A 16,350-nucleotide genomic window follows, 5' to 3' on the forward strand; every position below is an offset into this window, starting at 1 on the left:
TATTTTCATACTTCAAGCCTGAAAAATTATTAACCAATGTTTCCTACACTTCTAAATTCCTACATACACCCAGAGCATCCTACACAAATCTGCAGAAAAGGAGACACGTATTTTTCCAGAGACATGAAAAGTATGTCTTTAAATTATTAACATATCTTCTTCTGCATCCTTTTCCTCTTATACATTTACTTTATGTAGTATTCATATAGTATTTATGCAGTATATGTGATTTTACTGAATGTTGTACTGCACACAGATGGATGCATGTGTTCTTATTGTCTTGCTGTCTGTGAATTGTGGGATAAATAACATACAAACAGGTGGGGGAAAAAGTAATTTTGTCTAAAATATGCACTGTAAATATTGAAAGGCTGACCTTTGGTTTCATCCCAGAATGACTAAACAGATTACGGAATAAGGTGTGGAAACAGACAGCTCAGCCCAAATAAACTGAATACATTCACTGTTTTTGTGTGTTGTTGAACAAAATATGGCCTTTTTAAATCACTAAATCTATCCTACCCTCATTTTTCCAGCTGAAAAATGAAGGAAATGTTCACTTTTTACAACCAGCAGAACATAGTAAATGGTAAGGTTTCTTAGATCGTCATGTTTTATCCATCCATCTCCATCGCTGCCTGCTGCCTTACATGGAGTCTTAAGGCAGCTCTGATGAGTGAGCAGCAGAGCAGCAAAGAAGCTGCTACAAAAATAGAAATGCAGCCCAGTTTAACTTGCTCGCTCCAGCCTACCATCTAGGTGAGGCAGGAGCCACAGGCATCCTCTGCACACGCCTGCCTCTGGCTTTAGTAATTCATCCATTCAGTTACAGCCGACAGCCCTCATTGGCAGTTCGGTTATCATAGAGCACCCATGACTTAATTTTATCTTTAATCCAGGAGTCAGGAGCAGAAGCATACAGTGTATTATGGAATATTAAGCAAAGGAAGGATTTCACTTACATGTCTGCACAAGGTGTTTTGCAGAGGCAGGTTCATGGGCTTTTTAGTACATTATATTCTACACCTGAAGACTGACTGTGGCTTAAATGTTTGTATCTGTAACTTTCACTAATGTCCACTCTACATGACGCAGACGTGTTCCTGAATCAAATCCAATATGTAAATTATTTTTTTCTATTTTCACTCTTTGTTAAAAGATCATGAAATGTTGTTTTGCTCTCTGAGCAATAGAAACTCCAAACATGAGATTATCCTTTTGTTTTCAGCTTTGTTGAGCTTGTGGGTATTGTTAATGTTTTTTTAATTTGTTTCTGGGTCCTTGGATTTCTTTTCTTATTCATGACTGTGTCCTTTACATCGTTACGTTTGGTTTGCCTAGTTTACTCTTTCTGTCTCTCTGGCATTAGTTTAATATTGAAGTTGTCAGCATTTTCTCTCTGTTAAATTCTTCTTCCTGTTATGACCAGTGTTGGTCAAGTTACTTGAAAAAAGTAATCAGTTACTAATTACTGATTACTTCCCCCCAAAAGTAATCCCGTTACTTTACTGATTACTTATTTTCAAAAGTAATTAATTACTTAGTTACTTAGTTACTTTTTAAAAACACGATTTACAACCTGAATAGGTGATAAAGCGATAGATCTTTCAGCCCAATTCTACTTTTTCTGCATAATCCATCATACAAAATGTAATCAAATGGAAAAGTCTCTTTTTAAAACATTAAACTTTAAATCTTTTAACTTTATGCATCAAGCAAAAACTTAATTATATGCAACATTCTCTGACTGGAAGAAATTTGTTTAACATTTAAACCTATTTTCTGCACATTCCAGCACATAAAATAAAATATTTTTTTGTGTTTACACTCACTCTTTCAAATAGATGCAAGTAAAACACAGCAGAAAATAAATAAAATCAAAGACTAGCGGTCCTGTTGCTCTATTTTCACCTGTAAAGCAGGACTGGGGTAGGCGGAGGTTTACCCTGGTGCAGGTGTGCCGCAGCGGTCAGTGGAAGAATCCGCGAGTTTCTCTGTGAATTTCACATTACGTCATAGTACACTCGGTGCTTGCTTGGAAGTTTAGGGAGTTTTTCGCTGTAAAAAGAAGTTTTCTTCCCACGCACAACGGACACTAATGTTTTTGTCACGTTTTATGGAATCAAACTCAAAGTAAGGTCAGTACTTCCACGCTTTAAACGCTGCATGCTACACTCTGTCCGCACTCGATATATTATGATCTGCACACAGCTGTTGTCACGAACGTCTCACACGCTTACGTCACTGTCATGAGACGTTCTCAAAAAATCACGGTTTTAGTAATGCAGTAACGCAGCGTTCCTACGTGAAAGTAACGGTAATCTAATTACCGTTTTTGCAATAGTAATCCCTTACATTACTCGTTACTTGAAAAAAGTAATCAGATTACAGTAACGCCCCATCTCTGGTTATGACATTATTAGTTTCCTGTTTGACTTTGATAGCTCTTTGTCACTGGTATCTTCTGTTTAGTGTTATTTCATCTCCCGTCTCACTGTCTTGATTGTTGTCACTGGCGACTTATCATCCAGCTGTTTCCAGTCTGTCTCTGGATCTATGTTTTGGGATTTTCTTTGTTTTTTAACTCTGCTTTGTGTTTGGGTCCAAATGTCCTACATGCTATGGCATATAACATGATGTGTAATGGCAAACATGGTTAAAAGATTTACCTTGTTAAAAAAAAAAGTAACAGTAATTCAATCAGTAAACAGACACACTGGGTAAAAGGACTCCAGGACCAGGAGTTCTAAGTTTGTCAACAGTTGATGTTTTCAGTTTTCACCCCCCAAACCTCCCTCCTTACAATTACTATATAATGTGCTATTGCTTTATAACAGCAAAGCTTTGTAACATCAGCTGATAAAGGTGAGGAAGAATTGAAATTCTATTAACAACATGTCCAAATGAAATCACGTAACCTTAGATAATTACGGTGGCCTTGGAAAGAGTCAGTTGTGAAATTAACAGACTACTGTTCTGATCATCTTCTGAGCTGAAGCAGCGCTTCATGAAAGGAGGAAATGATTGCTATGAACATAATCTAGGTAGTTATTCTTTCTAAAAATATTTGGCAGAACCCTTTAATTATAATTACAATGTTATGTTTTTTGGACAGCAGATTGGATAAAAAATATTTTATTACCTAACAAATCCTCTCAGTCAGTTTCACTTTTCTCCTCCTCTCTGGAAGCTTTTATCCACTTAATAATTCTGCTGAAGCTTAAATAGCTGAGATGCTCTCGGCTTCATGGAGAATTTAGTTTGTTTGCTGTTGTTTCACCATAAATGATCATACTGAAATCTAATCTCTTGTTGCTTCTACCATAAAACTCCTAAATTGGGAGGTTTTAACCATCCAAATCCTGGTGCATTCCCGGACCTCGTCAGTCATCGGGGCTAAAATTCTTCGGGTTTGTATGAGGCAGGTTTCCTCCCAGGAGTTTGTGCGTGAGCTCTAATCAGTGGTGACCAGTCCAGAGAGCTGACATCATCCCAACATGCAGCAGGCCAGCATCCAAGTCCCACATGCCTTTCAAATGGACTGAGTATGAAGTCACTTGACTCATAAACTCTGAGAGGAGGAGGAGGAGGAGGAAGAGGGGGAGGAGGGGGCTGGGGGGGAAGTGAGAGCGAGGCAGGATATCACAAGGGTTTGAATGCTGCTTATTTTACGTCACTTTAAATTTTTACAAGCCGTTTAGCTCCTGAGCGTTAACCAATCTCAAGTGGTTGGTGGTCAGCCCACCACATGCATGACTCGAGAAATGAGTCATGAGAGAGGAATAAGTTTGGACCGTACCATAAGACTCCCACCATATCACAAACAGACATACTAACTAAAGGAGACAGAGATTTATTAAGTATGCATAAGGCTTCTCACATCAGTGAAGAAGATCTACATTCAAATAGAAAATCTCGGATATGAGAACCTGAATAACTAAATCGACACTTAATGAGAGCCTTGAATCACTGATACCTGTTATCAGCCGGCTGAATGGCTGTTATCAGTCGTTATCAGTCTTTTGCCAACATGTGGCTTCCTCAGCCAACGAGGAGGCTGTTATCACTTCATTCACTGGTAAGTGCAGAGCATAGAGTTACACACCATGGCTCATCAATTGGTTAGTGAAGTCCTGTTGTGAAGCCTTAAGCTGACCTTTCTTGCATCATTTTGAAACCAAATGTGATGAACAGCAGTCCATCTCACTGTGAAACCCTTGACAATGAGCACAACCACAGTAATCTTCCAGTTTAACTTGAATAAAGACCCTTATTTACAAAAATAACCTCATGTTTTATTCAGAAGCCTGGAAACTAGCAGGAAAGTGTTTACTGAGGTAAACATGAGGGAGCACTGGGTCATTTTCCCACAGACTTCCACGATTTAAGCAGAAGTTTTTTATGCAAGTACTGGAGTCACCTCCTACTGGCCCCTAGAAAGAATGAAGATTTCAGTTGTTTGCAAATTAGTTTCAGACCCAGAAGTTACATCCATCTTTTATGTTGCAGAGCCAATCTACAGCATGTGTTGATCTTACAGTGCTGAAACTGGCTGCAGTTGAGGGGTAAAGCTGTCCTCAAGGAGCTAAACAGTTAAAATCATAATTTAAACCTGCTTCAAGAAAAAAGATTCAAGTTTGATTTTAGTTTTCACAAATATGTGTTTTTTTCTATGTGATACTAGTCATGTTTTTCTTTGTATTTCCCAGTGTTTGACCTTTGGGCTTGTTTGGACTGTTTGCACTGGCTGATCTCCTGTGTAATGTCCCTGCTGTTCATCTAACCGCTGTGTCACAGCATGTACAGAAAACTGATGCCCTGTGGATGAGAACATGCTGGGTTTTCCAGTACCATGCAAGTGGGAGGAAACCCTGGAGACAAACTATCTCATCTGGCCTGAGAATGGGTGGGTGGATGGATGGATGGATGGATGGATGGGGGGGATGACTTTTAACTTATTTTAGGGTTCTCAGCAGTTTTCTTTGGTTCTGCTGTTTTTAGGATGAATCTATTGAAGTAATAACTGTGTAAGGTGAATGAGGGGAACAAACTTGCTGGATTCAAGCATCCAAAGGAGTGTCAAAGGAGGACATTTTACAGTGTGGGTCATAAGGAAGCCTTTGCAGTATGTATCAAGGTTCAGGTCACACATCAAATGCATCAAACAAAGTCTCAGTCCAGATATTGGAGGGCATTATGTCCCTAAAAATAAAAATAAATATGAAACACTGATTCAAACCTGGATAAGAGTGCAGCATGTCTACCTTTTAATATGATGGTAAACTCAAGGCTGAGCTCAGACAGCTTGCCACAACATCAACATCCCATCTTTCCCAGCGTGATCCATCTTGATGTTATCAGCTGTTTGATATGCCCTCCTCGTGGCTACAGAAAAGTGTAGCCAAACAAATGCAGCGCTCCCCTCTGCTCCATGTTATGCTGTCATGGGAACAGCAGTTGTTGTTATGAAACCAAACATGACGGCGGACGCTGGTCCCACACAGATTAGTGAGCTGAATTAGCAGAATGATCTCATGGTTCCTGTCTTATCAGTTGGCCTTGGGTTGCAAATGGAAGTTACGGTCACACTGTTACAAGCTGAAACTGAGAATTTAAAGGCTAATGCGACCAGAATCTGCAATGGTTTTAGAAATCGGTTATAGTTTTTCCTCACTTTTCTTTCTTGAATGCAAATTCAAGTCAAACATTTGATCGAGTTTTCACAGCCACCAGGAGGGTATTTTAAAACAGCCAAAAAGAAATGAGGGATTAATCTTTTGATTTAATTGTGTTTGCTTTGGATCTGCAAAGCAATTTTCACCTCTGATGTCAAGCTATAAATGTACTGGAAACATTGGAGCTATTCCTAGAAGCAAATCTTTTCCATTATCTACATAAGTTTCCTGAGTCAAACATCAAGTTTTATTCACTTCACTTATCAGAGTAATCCTACCCTATGGCACGGAGCCCAGACAGTAAGGATTTTGGGTACAAGTTTCTGATTTATCAAAGGATTATGATGGAGAATTACAAGATCTAATAATGCTTAGAAACTGATTAATTCCTTACAACTACAAGACATTAATAAGAAACACTAAAGGCATGACAGAAGTAGCAAAAATTTGTCATTTTTAGCTCTTTAAATCATTAAGGAGATACCTATAATCGACTGTTTGACCAGTTCTGGAAAATACTCCATTTATAAACTTCTTATTAACATTTACAACTACTTTATTTGTAATTCAGCTGCATTTTATTTATTTATTTTACTTCTTGGTGAAATCTTCCAGAAGTATCATATATCTGCTTCCATTTTTATGTAAGGAACTAAGATCTATTTTACAACACAAAGCACAATACTCCTGAAACAGAAGTCAAAAACATGATTTCTCAAAACTTTTTTCTGACTAGTTACTTTTCGGTTTTGCACTAGAGTGATTATGACTGACGAATCGCAGAAGAATCGCCCTTCTGAAACCCAAAGATTCCAGTTATTGGGAAATTAAAAGGAAAGAGACACAGAAAATGATGAAATAACACAATAAGAAAAAACTGTCGAGTTGTGAAAGCTGGGTTGAGATGAGATCTTTTTTATGAATTGCATGGTTATGAAAGTTTGTTGGGATCCTGGTCATGATCAGCGCTGCGTTCACAAAGCGTTACACCCAAACACATCCGCTCTTTCATCATAACAGTTTAGAAGAGACATATGTTGACCCATTTAATATCCTGTTAGGATTTGAAACAACTGGTGCAAATCAAACATCTGGATCGCCACCAAACTCTAATCAGTGGTTTCATGTTGCAGATTATGTTTGATCATTTTGAAAAATAACGTGCTGACGGACGGGTCAAGCAAACAATTTCCACATTCAAAAATTAATTATGCTGTTTTTTATCCCCATCCATTGGTTTTTGTTTGTTTTTTTGTTTTTTTGCTGCCTGTATGCACACCCAGAAAAAAGACAACTTTTTAAAATAGCTAGCAAAGCAAAGGGAAGGTCCCAGGAGATCTGGGCAGGGTCGGAGCATGCTGGGTACAACAACAGAGAGGAGGTCGAGTTAAAGAGCTTCTCTGTTTAATGTTCAGCTCTGAAATACATCAAAGCGGGAACATTTTTAAATAGAAGAGGAGACGTCTGATGTATAGTTCAATCCTCAAAGCAAAATCAGAACCAAAGCAAAACCATGAAATAAATCCAAAGGAAACATGTGAAGGTTTGTAGCCTGTGTCAGGTCCGGCTGTACCCTGAGGAGTCCAGTGCACAAACATTAAGGAGTGAAGGAACAATATAAAAGCTTCCTATATAGTGCACAATGGTCCAGATTTTGCAAATATGCAGACTTCATCTGATAACACATGATTAAAATATTTTCAGATGGTTTTTACTCTTCTTTTTTTTCTTATGTGCAGAAAAAAATGTTAAAATACGGTACAACGTAAGATTTTAAAATGAAGGAATTTTCTGTATTCATTTTTTAGTTTTTTCTGTTTTTTTATTTTGTTTTACCTGGAATTTTTTTAATGGTTATTTTATTTTTTTCTAATTTTTGTTAGCCACCAGAAATAGTGAGATGAGCACCTTTTTCTTTCTGTTGTTAAAGTTTTACTAAACAAAGAGATTTTTAGATTAAAATCTTTTACAACAGTGTCCTGGGTCCAGGCAATTCCACATAACCCACCATGTTTTATGCTACTGTGGTTTTATTCCTAAGAAGGTGCTACAGAAAATCTGTTTTCTTCCATTCAACCATTTTTCAAAACTGTTCATCCAGCTTAGAGTCATTGGGGGTCGTCTGTCAGCGCAGGGCTAGCACAGACAAAACATTCACACCAGCAGCAAATTTAGAATCACTGGTTAAAATAATGCGTACGTCTTTGGACTGTGGGAGGAAGCACCTGTAGAGAGCCCGTGTGTGTGCTGAGACTACCTCCACACAGACCCCAGCTGACTGAATACTTTTGGCCGCTCCCCTATTTTCCAAGGGGTTGCCACAGGGCTGGATCCATATGTGTGATCTGGCACAGATTACACCGATACAGGGCTGTTCTTCCTTCCTCCCTTTATCCTGGTTTGATACTGCCACGTGTACCGTGGTTTCTTTCTCCCACTAACTTATCTTCACCACTACACTACGGAATCACGAGAACGGTTTAGGCCATGTCCACACTAATACGTTTTCGTTTGAAAACGCATCTTTTTCTCTCTGTTTTGACCTTCCGTCCACACTGAGATGGCGTTTTCGCTAAAGGAAAACGCAGCGTTTTGAAAACACTCTCCAAAGTGTATACATTTGAAAACGCCGTTTTCGCGTCGCAGTGTGGACTGCAAACCCGGAGCCTTTTCGAAAACGATGACACATTTTAGTTATGTGATGCAGTCATGTGACCAATTAAACTAAGATAGCGGAGGGCATTATACAGCAGTGTTTTGTTTGCTCTCAATTTTGAGCCCTATTAAAGATTAATATCAGTTTGTACGTGCTCCAAACAGCTTTTCTTCAAATTCTTTGATTCTCACTCGCTTTTGCAACTTTGTACTTTTGTGTTACTCGCAGCAACAACTCCACCTCATTGTTAGTCCATTTAAAAAACTTGGTGCTTTTCCTCAACATTTTGCCGCAACGTTTCAAAGAGCCGGAAAGTAAATCAATAGCAGACAGAAATGAGGCAGGTCGAATCGTCTTAAGTTTCATTCATGCGCAATGCAGGAACGTAAGCGTTTTCGGACCTTTCAATGTGGGTGCACAACTCTGTGAAAACGACTGAAAACAATAGTGTGGATGCGGAGAGTTTTCAGACGAAAACACCGTTTTCAAATTTATCCGGGCTAGTGTAGACGTAGCCTTAAGCTGAATCAAGCGCCAAAAACTGCAGTTCCTCTAATGTCCACTTGAGGCTGACTCCAAAGGTGAGATAGTACCCATAGAATCCCATATAAAAACGTTACAGCAGAGATAAACATGTTTAAAACCTGATACAAAAAGCAGTTTGATAGTTTGTCCCTTCACAACAACTTTAGGAGGGGTGATTTTTTAAATAACTCATCCACATGAAAACTAGAGCAAGGTGATTCAATTGGTAGGTGTCCGAAAAGACATCTGCTGTTTTGAGACCCAGCAACACACTTAGACAAAAACTGGTTTATCCCAAAGACAAAACTCCTAAACACAAACTTAACAATGTAGTGTATGCTGTACAGTGTAGCGAGGAATGCCCAGACCTCTACATCGGAGAGACCAAACAGCCACTTCACAAACGCATGGCACAACATAGAAGAGCCACCTGCACGGGACAAGACTCAGCAGTCCATCTGCGTCTAAAGGACAAAGGTCACTCTTTCGAGGATGCCAATGTTCACATTTTGGACAGAGAAGACAGATGGTTTGAAAGAGGAGTAAAAGAACCATTTATGTCCACTGTGAGTGACCATCTTTGAACAGAGGCGGTGGTTTACAACACCAACTGTCTGCCATCTATAGTCCAGTTTTGAGATCCCTTCCCAGACGCCTTAACGCCCACTCACATCCTGGGCCATCTGACCTCAGGAAACCACATGATAGGGTGTGGCTAGGTTTCACAATGATCTCACCCGAAACCTTGGCTGATTGTGACCTACACCTGCTTTCACACCTTGGCTCATGTGATTAGGTAGAGGATCATTAGGGGGTCCATTGTCCCTCTCGGGGGGATAATTCCACAGGGCTTAAATCTGGGACTCTCCACCATTTGACCCTTGAACTGAAGAAGCTTCACCGATGAGAGGTGAAACGTCTTCAAGTCACTTAAAGAAGTCCAGACGCTTTTCTTTCCAAGCTCCTTAGACTACGATGATGACTGGATGACTTAGAACCTTCACAGACATCTGCTGTTTTGTGCTCTAGTTTTGGAAAGTAAAATTCCAGGATTTTCTCTCAATGTCATCAGGATGTGTTGGTGAGTTGTGTCCGTACAGTTTATGGGTGCAGCTTAAATACGGGACCCTTTTGGTTCCACAAACCAACATGGAGGTGTCATGCTACTGGGTCTGTGTGATTCTGGTTTAAGTTATATTCTTTGATTTGTTGTTTTTCATGGGTTTGGTTCTCTTTAATTTTTTTCTATGTGTGTTTTATTTATAGTTCCTGGTTTCTAGTTTTCTGTCTAGTTACTCTAGTCTCTGTGTTTCATGTTCTCTCTGTTCCCCTAGTCAGTCATGTCTCCATGTCACAGTGTCAAGTCTGTGTCTTTGTGAAGGTTTCCTGTTTTATTTTGATAGTACCTTGTCCTGTGTTCGGTGCATTTGGTTTTGCTTCCTCCCCGTCTCATTATGTCAGATTAGTCCCAGCTGTGTTTTCCTCCTGTTTCCCATTCCCTCGTTACTCCGTTGTGTATTTAAGCCCTGTGTTTTCCTCTGTCTGTTGTTGTGATACCCTATGTGCTGTAAGTTTCTCCATGTTTCTGGTTTCTGTTATTCTTAGTTCCCTGCTCCTTGTTTCCAGGTGTTAAGTTCTTAGTTTCCATATTCAGGGTTTTGGTTTTTGAAAGTTATTTTATGGAGGATTTTTCCCAGTGAAAAAAGCTGCTGCTTTAAGTTTACGTTCCATGTACGAGTCCTGCATTTGGGTCCTTCATCCTGCCTACCACACATGACAGGAGGCAACCAGAATGCTAAAACACTGAAGCTACACAATAAGGGGTACTACACTAATGAGTGATATCACTATCGCTATGTGCATCTTTTATACAGTCTGTGCAGCAGACTAACAAGCCTGCACCACTGTTAAACGCTTCTCACTGACATGATTATGTCAAAGTATTTAAACAGACCAAATAACAAGAGACCATAGGGGTGGATGAGCAGGGTGCAGCACAAAGGTCCTGGGCAGGCATGAACCAACCCAGCGGGGCTTTTCCCTCCACCGGAAGTAACATTCTATAATTAAAAAAAACCTTTTACAATTGCGTTCCCCTCATAATGATCCCATGACGTCTCAGGAATACCATAAAACCTTAACACAGTACATCTTTACTACTATTAATGTAACACAAGTGTTTCTTTCATTCAGGGAAACTAATGGCACTTGACTGCAGGGCATACTTGCACAAACGTTCACGTTTTCCATTCATTAGCTGCTTATAGATATTTCAGTCTGGACACAACAAACCTTGTGTGACTGAAAATTGTTTTCCTGCTGCAGCATCTCCTCCCCGCCTCCAGATTTTGCAGCTGCTGTAGGAACTGTGTCGGAAAGAGCAGAGCTTGTCTCTCAGCTGAGCGGCGCTTATGCACTCTGGTAAAACATCTATTAAATTAATGCCTCCTGATGTACTGCTTCCTGAAACCAGCCTTTACTGGGCTGTGAGTAAGGGAGTCATAACTCACTGATTCACTGAGCGAGTGTCTCACAGACGATCCTTTCATGACTCAGTACCGACACACTCAGCGTGGCTCAGTGGGTTTCGCTTCATTCCAGTAACTCATTATTGAAGCCGTCACTACACATCTAAATGACGCCTGAAAGCATTTAACTGATCACACTTACACTTTAGTTCTGAAGTTATTATTTTGGCCCCACTTCAGCCTGATTTAAAAGGTTGATAATTTCTCGTTTACACACAGCACCTACACAAAGCTGAGCCAAGTCTGCTTTTCCTTATTTTCTGTCACGTATCTCCTGCTCCAAAGTAAGAAGTTAGGGTACAGCATGTTCAAGAAATCCCTGCAATCCCCTATGTTGCCACAGGAAATGGATATCCCTGATAATCCCAATTTAAGTCCCTCTGTTTGCAAGAGACAGCCAATCAGAATAAAGTTGTCTCGAAGGGGGAGGAGCTAAAATGGCTTGTTTCAGAAATGACATGAAATGAGAGGTTGTACTGAGGCCCAGTAGGAAATAAATAAGGATTATTTTGAACTGTGAATCATGCAAAGCTACTCTAATAGAGTCTAAGTGTAACAGCAGGACCTGGAAAGGAGATGATTAATGTCACTTTAAAGCTTTTGTTGCATTTAAGACAAATTTTGGCTGTTTAATCTGTCAACCAATCAAATTCAACAAATGTCAGAAAGATATCAACGTGGCTCTGCTTTAACACTACGTAGACTTGAAACATTGTATATTTTGAAGATGTTTAGAAGAATAAATAAGACCTTTAAAATAAAAGACAGTGAATGCACATCATACCTGTTTTGGTGTTGCACAGATCAGATTAAATCAGAACAGTAACCGCAACCGTTAACAACCATGGACTTCTCAAAATGTCTGCAGACTTTCAGTTTTCAGTAATTTTGTGTAGAAAATGGTTTATTCCAAAGAGACGTTGCCTACTGATTTATGACTTCCCCTTAAGAAGCCCTGAGTCTTTTCAGTTTTAAAAACTCAGCTGACCAGCAAGGGATGCCTCCAAACCTCAGGGACAATACATGTCAGTGTAGACCAGTCATTAACCAAACCCTGCTTTTTAACTCAAGTGGGACCAAAAGGCACAAATTGAAAATCCACCTGAAGTAAGTAAGACTTGAGACTAGAGATGGAGACCATAAACTCATCAGGAAAGTGTTTACTAAGCTCACACAAAAACCAAGTTAAGGACAGATTTCTTTTTGCCACCAGAGGAGTCACCCCCTGCTGGCCTTTAAAAAACCATGCAGGTTTATGCAGGTTGTTGGCTTCACACTGCAGAACCAGAAGTATGTTGGCATACTTTGGCATGCAGACAGGAGCAGCCAGGGATCGAACCACCAACTCTCCAGTTAGCGGATGGGCTTCTTCTCCTACTGATCGTTGACCATCAAATCACTATGTTGCAGGATTTTAGCTCCTCCCTATGTTTAGGCGGAGATAACAGTCTTGCATTAAAGACCAACCAAGCCCATATTAGAAGGTTAAAAGCATGGGGGTAGTATTAACCCGCAGGTTTCTCAGCAAAACAGCCAAACATCTCGTTTGGAAAATTATGTTTTCTGCTTTTTTTCCCCAACTTGCCAATTGACTACAAATCTACTACACTTTTTCTCTATGCACACATATGTCCCCTCTACTGTTCAGCCAGATTTCCCATCAGAGTCGAGGGTTGGGGGGTGCAGGGTGTGGTATGCTGCACAAACTGAACTCTGAATGTTATTTGTGACACTTGAGCCTTTCTGTGTCTCTGTTTTGTAACTCTACACGCTTTCTATTTTTGCCAGCTTCGCACAGACATCTACTGCATCATCTGCTTCTGTCATATTTTCCATTTCTAGGTTAAAGGATGCTGTTTGTTGAAGAGATTGTGCAGACAAATTTATGATTTGGGGGTTATATTAATAAATCTATTAGAAAAACCTGGCATGGGATAAGAGTACAGTTTTTCTTTGGACATTTATTAAAGTGATCCGAGTGGGAAACCAGAGCATGGCCTCCCACTCTCCTTTTAGAGTCTAGAATTTGCATCATGAATGTGCAGTATGTGACAAAATAATCAAGTTTGGAAAGGAAGGCCTTTAAACCCGTTAAATTATAAACAAAAAATGTTTTACAGCTTTCAGTAATTCTGAGTAAGTTTAATCATTCATCATGAATTATTTGGATATGCTTTAGTTGATAAAACATAATCCGGTGAGGTAAAAGGTTCATGAAGAGGTTTATTAGCCTGTGAGTTCAAAACCGACCCCAGCCTCATAAAAATGTGCTTCATATTTTTGTCTCTGAGATCTCAAGGTAGTTGGAAATCCTTTTGATTTTTCAGTATAAAAAAAATCACAAAGCAGCAAAGGTCACAAAATATTTGTGACCTTTTTAACTGGATTTACAACAATGACCTTAAAATACTTTTGCCTAATAATAACTAATAATGTTATAATTTCTAAACTGAACGCACATACATCACACTTAGTTTAGATCACAGTTTTCACTCCATTACAGATCAAATCCACCGTCATGAGTCAGGCTTCCAAAAATAACTCAGTTTGAGTCACTGCTGATGTTTTGTTGACCCGTCCATCCACCCTGACCTCCTCCCTCAGCTGACTTTGTGGTTCTGCAACGTCATTTGTATGACTGATGTTGCTGTGCATCGACAAGACACATTTTAAATATAACATTTCCACACTTCTGATTATTAGTATTTTTGATTATTGAGTGAATGAAATTACAAAGTAGCAGAGCACAAAGCTCGTCTGATTTTTTTTCTGATGAAAAAACGGGAAATAATTCAGCTGCCAATAATATGGAACAACACCTCAAAACTACCTTAAGTAATTAGCTGATATAAACTACTGTAAAACATCTTTATTATAAACTGTTTTACTTATTGAAATATCCGGATTTCTTTATTTTAATCATTATATTTGGATTCTGGATATTTTTTGGGGGGTTTTTTATTTTAAATAAACATTCTGATAACTTCTCAAACTGTTAACTTGGTGATATAAAACCTATATTTATGTCAGTTTTTCTGTTAGCTGACATTTAAATTAGTCAGATAATCTTGTCTGGATTTTTTTTTTCTTTAATAGCAGTTGTGATTCACTACCTCTTTATATAGATCTTTGGGTCTTTGCATTTCTGCATATTTGAGGGAAAAGTGTGTTTTTATATGATTGCCCTGTTTTTTGTATAATAACTGCAAACAATAAATAAATGAATAAATAAATAAATGCGCAAACAATTCTAAATACTGTTTTGCTTCCATCAGTGTAAGGTGTTTCAGTAATGGGATATACCAATATATTGTCAAAATATTGGTCTATACATCTATAACAGCCCTGCAGACTGATATTGGCATGTTGGCAAATATGATGGCACATAACCATGTCAGTAGTGGTCAGATGTTTTTCTAGATTTCTTTGTGGCAAATAAAAAAAAAATATCTGCCTTACAAGTCAGAAATCAGAGTTACTCACCTGGTAGCTCTTAGTGTCACAGCTGTTCGGTCCCAAAATGACTCCGGTCCTTATTAATGCTTCACTTCTTCTCCAGCACTCGTCACACCAGCGCGTCTGTCTTCGTTCCTTTAACTCTTAAATCCAGCCTTCACTGTGTCTTCTTTTCTGCCAAAGTTGGAGCATGGTGAAGCTTTGTCCTCTCCAAGTTTGGGCTGTATGCTCACTGGCCGAGAGAGTATGAGTGAGAACTGAAGACAGAGAGAGAGAGGAGGGGATCGTGCGAGGGCAGAGATGAGAATAAACAGACTCTTTCTCTGAGCTGAAATAAAATAAGTTCTCTTTTTGCCGCAGGATGTTCAGCCTCTCTCTTTACGCCTGCTTGTTCCCGGTCATCAGCACTGAGGCTCTGCTCTATATTTAACCTGTGCTCTCACTCTGTGTTAGCAGCTCAACTGACTGACGGACTGACTGAGGCTTGTCCAAACCCCCAACAGCTGAGCTATCAGCCCCTCCAGCAGCCTGACCACACCTTCTCCTCCTCTCACAGCCAAAGGACTCGGTTTGGCTCCGTTTGGCTTGAGTTTTGTTTTGTTTTCTTTCACTCTGAAATATTTTTATTCTTAACAGCATGAAACCCAGATGTTCCTGCCCCTCTGTTAATGTGACATCACTGTACTTGAGTTGATCACTAAAAATTAAGTGGATTCAACTTGAATAAACAAGATCAGTAAGCTTCTGGTATTCATGATGAACTATCAGCTCACAGATTTGCTTTGTTTTCATATGTTTTTACCTTAACAAAAACAGTTTGTCTCATTCACTTCTTCCAAGCACTCCCTAGCTTCTTTATTTCCTAATCCTAATCCTAAACTTGAACACACCATCTTCTCAACGTTGCCTAACCCAACGAGTGCCTTTGACAATCATTTCTTTGACCTTCTCACCCCTTCTCTAACCTCAGTTTTATTCCCAACCTTTCTAATCCTCACATTTTTACTAAACTTGACCTCTTTTTTAATAATTTATGTAACTTTTAGCTTCTTTAGATCCACTTTTAGAGCCACTTTTGTCCTGCTCACATTGAATAATTCTGAATACAGAATTGCCCGACTGCTGCTAAATATAATTTTATTTATGTAAATATGTCTGTACACCCTCTCCGTGAATCGCTACCTTATCGTGGTGGAGGGGTTTGTGTGTCCCAGGGATCACAGGGGCTATGTTGTCTGGGGGCTTTTGCCCCCTGGTAGGGTCTCCCATGGCAAATTGGTCCTGGGTGAGGGACCAGACAAAGAGCGATTCAGAAGACCCTTATGAAGAAAACATCGAGGAACAGTTTACCCTGCCCGGGATAGGGTTACAGGGCCCCGCCCTGGAGCCAGGCCGGGAGGGTGCCCGAGGGCGGCGTCTGGTGGCCGGGCCTTGGTCCATGGGGCCCGGCCGGGCACAGCTCGAAGAGGAGACATGGGCCCATCCTCCCGCAGGCCCACCACCCGCAGGA

At 39.8% G+C, this 16,350-nt stretch overlaps 1 protein-coding gene across 2 annotated transcripts in view; it reads right to left on the reverse strand.

Moving 5' to 3' along the window:
• Nucleotides 1-15,288, reverse strand: part of LOC116329562 (filamin-A-interacting protein 1) — a 52,337-nt gene extending 37,049 nt beyond the window's left edge. For both annotated transcript variants that reach the window (XM_031751610.2, XM_031751609.2), the window contains exon 1: nucleotides 14,868-15,288. The gene's annotated coding sequence lies outside the window, so the exon portion shown is untranslated. The remainder of the gene's footprint in view (nucleotides 1-14,867) is intronic.
• Nucleotides 15,289-16,350: the final 1,062 nt, after the last annotated feature.

This window comes from Oreochromis aureus, linkage group 15 (assembly GCF_013358895.1).
Source record: "Oreochromis aureus strain Israel breed Guangdong linkage group 15, ZZ_aureus, whole genome shotgun sequence".
Classification (NCBI taxonomy): Eukaryota; Metazoa; Chordata; class Actinopteri; order Cichliformes; family Cichlidae; genus Oreochromis; species Oreochromis aureus.